Source organism: Pelodiscus sinensis, unplaced genomic scaffold (genome assembly GCF_049634645.1).
Source record: "Pelodiscus sinensis isolate JC-2024 unplaced genomic scaffold, ASM4963464v1 ctg140, whole genome shotgun sequence".
In the NCBI taxonomy this organism is placed as follows: domain Eukaryota; kingdom Metazoa; phylum Chordata; order Testudines; family Trionychidae; genus Pelodiscus; species Pelodiscus sinensis.
In genome coordinates this window covers 102,627-105,937 of record NW_027466032.1, presented here as the reverse complement: position 1 = coordinate 105,937, position 3,311 = coordinate 102,627, and positions in this window count along the sequence as shown.

Here is a 3,311-nt window from a genome sequence, read left to right as displayed (position 1 = left end):
CTGGCAGTCCTGGGACCCTGGGGCCCATCCGCACTTGGCGCAGCCGGTGCCCCGCCGGTTCTCCGCTCTGCCATGGCCAGCTCATGCTGCCGCTGCCTCTCTCGGTCCTGGCCTCCTTCTCTCGATCTTGGCGCTCCTTCTCTCGGTCCTGTACTTCCAATTCCCTGATCCGCAGCTGGATCTCCAGCCGCCGCAGCTCCGCTGGGCTGGCCCCTGCCCTAGATGGGCTACAGCTTGCAGGCCTCCAGGGAGACGCTGTCTCATCTCTCCGGTGGGGTCCAGCGCTCCTCCCCCTCTCTGAGCCTGACACACTCTCAGGGGGGGTCTGGCTGCTTCCCCTGGGGACAAGATCCTGGCCCTGTGGCTGGTCATTCTCTTCCAGCCGGGTAATCAGCTGGGCCTTGGTTGCTTTCTGCACAGGCAAGCCCCTCTCTCTGCACAGCCCCACCAGCTCTGCCTTCAAGAGTCGGGCGTAGGCCATCTGCCCGCTGGGCCCCTCGGTGCAGACTCACCAGTCTAGTGCTGCAGCGCCCCACGATTCCCAGGAACCGCTTCGCTCTGTCTCCAGCACGCCTGGCTCCAGGGCTCTTGCTTCTACCGCACCTTGTCGCTCGCCGCTGGGAGCTCCATCCACGGGGTGCAGTGCATCCCACCCCTGACACCAGTGTGACGGCGCGTTGGGGGTTCCCCGTCTCCTGCACCCCGAAATGGCACAAACAGACTGCACCAGCCGGTGGAATTGAGGGTGGTTTATTGCTCCTCCAGCACAGCGCAGCACAGATGGAATCTGGTTACAGGAACTGGGCTAGGATGCCTCAGGCCCCCTTGAGATGGGGGAGACTGGGCCCCTAAACTCCAGCCCCTTCCCCTAGGCTCTCCTCCATGCCCTCCGACAGCCAGCAACCAACTCACTAACTTCCAGCCCTGCCCCCCAGCCAAGGCAGCATCCACCTTCCTTTGTTCCTCTCCATGGGGGGTGTCTGGCCACTGGTTTGCATAGTGACTCATCCTGTTTTGCTGGGTCGTGGTCCCCACGACAGCCAGTGGGGGTTACCCCAGAGCCAGCAGCATAGAAACCAGCCAGGTACCCCCACTACGTCACACCGTCCCCCCGGTATCGGTGTGTCCCGGCGCTGGCCCGTCCCAGTGTCCCCCCCCGGTATTGGTGTGTCCCGGCGCTGGCCCGTGCCGGTGTCCCCGCCCGGTATCGGTGTGTCCCAGCGCTGGCCCGTCCCGGTGTCCCCCCCTGGTATCGGTGTGTCCCGGCGCTGGCCCATCCCGGTGTCCCACCCCCGGTATCGGTGTGTCCCGGCGCTGACCCGTCCCGGTGTCCCACCCCCGGTATCGGTGTGTCCCGGCGCTGGCCCGTCCCGGTGTCCCACCCCCGGTATCGGTGTGTCCCGGCGCTGGCCTGTCCCGGTGTCCCACCCCCGGTATCGGTGTGTCCCGGCGCTGGCCTGTCCTGGTGTCCCCCCCCGGTATCAGTGTGTCCCGGCACTGGCCCGACCCGGTGTCCCCCCCCGGTATTGATGTGTCCCGGCGGTGGCCCGTCCCAGTGTCCCCCCCCGCTATCGGTGTGTCCCCCCCCCGGTATCGGTGTGTCCCGGCGCTGGCCCGTCCCAGTGTCCCCCCCCGGTATTGGTGTGTCCTGGCGCTGGCCCGTCCCGGTGTCCCCGCCCTGGTATCGGTGTGTCCCGGCGCTGGCCCATCCCAGTGTCCCCCCCCCGGTATCGGTGTGTCCCGGCGCTGGCCCGTCCCGGTGTCCCCGCCCCGGTATCGGTGTGTCCCGGCGCTGGCCTGTCCCGGTGTCCCACCCCCGGTATCGGTGTGTCCCGGCGCTGGCCCGTCCTGGTGTCCCACCCCCCCGGTATCGGTGTGTCCCGGCGCTGGCCCGTCCTGGTGTCCCACCCCCGGTATCGGTGTGTCCCGGCGCTGGCCCGTCCCAGTGTCCCCCCCCGGTATCGGTGTGTCCCGGCGTTGGCCTGTCCCTGTGTCCCCCCCCAGTATCGGTGTGTCCCGGCGCTGGCCCGTCCTGGTGTCCCCCCCCGGTATCGGTGTGTCCCGGCACTGGCCTGTCCTGGTGTCCCACCCCCGGTATCGGTGTGTCCCGGTGCTGGCCCGTCCTGGTGTCCCACCCCCGGTATTGGTGTGTCCCGGCACTGGCCCGTCCTGGTGTCCCACCCCCGGTATCGGTGTGTCCCGGCACTGGCCCGACCCGGTGTCCCCCCCCCCGGTATTGATGTGTCCCGGCGGTGGCCCGTCCCGGTGTCCCCCCCCGGTATCAGTGTGTCCTGGCGCTGGCCCGTCCCGGTGTCCCCCCCCCGGTATCAGTGTGTCCCGGCGCTGGCCCGTCCCGGTGTCCCCCCCCGGTATCAGTGTCCCAGTGCAGGGCTGTCCGGGTCCTGACCACACTCACTTTGTGACATTGTCCGACAAGGGGGGCTCGGAGTCCAGGTGTCAGCTCTGATTGTTCGCACTCCCTGCCCAGCCCCCATGTCAACATTGTGATCCCAGGAGTCCTGGCACCCAGGTTGGAACCCACCGAAGTCCCCACCGGCCCCCTCTCGCCCCGCGGCTCCACCTGGGCTCAATTGTGAGGCACTTGTGAGAGGGGACAGCGAGCAGAAGAGTGAACGTGGATTCACCGAGGGCGAGTCCTGCCTGGCCAACCCGCCCAGCGTCTCTGCCGAGGTTCCTGGCTCTGGGGGGGGTGGGGGTCGGAGGGGGGGGGGACTAGCCTGGACTTCAGCAAAGCTTTGACCCGTCTCCCCCGGTGTTCGTGCCAGCGGGTGAGGGCGTCGCATTGGGAACCGGCACTGGGCCGTGGGTACGGAGCCGGCTGGACTGCCGGGCCCCGCGGGCCGTGGTCGAGGGCTGGTGGCAGGCTGGCCGCCGGGTTCTAGCGAGGGCCCCAAGGGTCGGTTCTAGGGCCGGTTTTGTTCAACGTCTTTGTGAATGACCCGGCGGGGGGATGGGCTGCACCCGCGGCCAGTTTGCGGTGACACTGAGCTGGGGGGAGGGGGATACGCTGGGGGGCAGGGAGGGCCCAGAGTGACCTGCACACACGGGAGGGCTGGGCCACAAGGAATCTGAGGAGGTTCACAAGGACAAGAGCAGAGTCCGGCCCGTGGGGCGGAGGAATCCCAAGGGTTGGTGCAGGCTGGGGGCCGGCTGGCTAGGCAGCAGTTCTGCAGAAGAGGCCCTGGGGGTGACAGTGGCTGAGAAGCTGGATACGAGTCACCAGGGCGCCCTTGTAGCCAAGAGGGCTAATGGCATATTAGGTGCATTAGGAGGAGCATTGCCAGCAGATC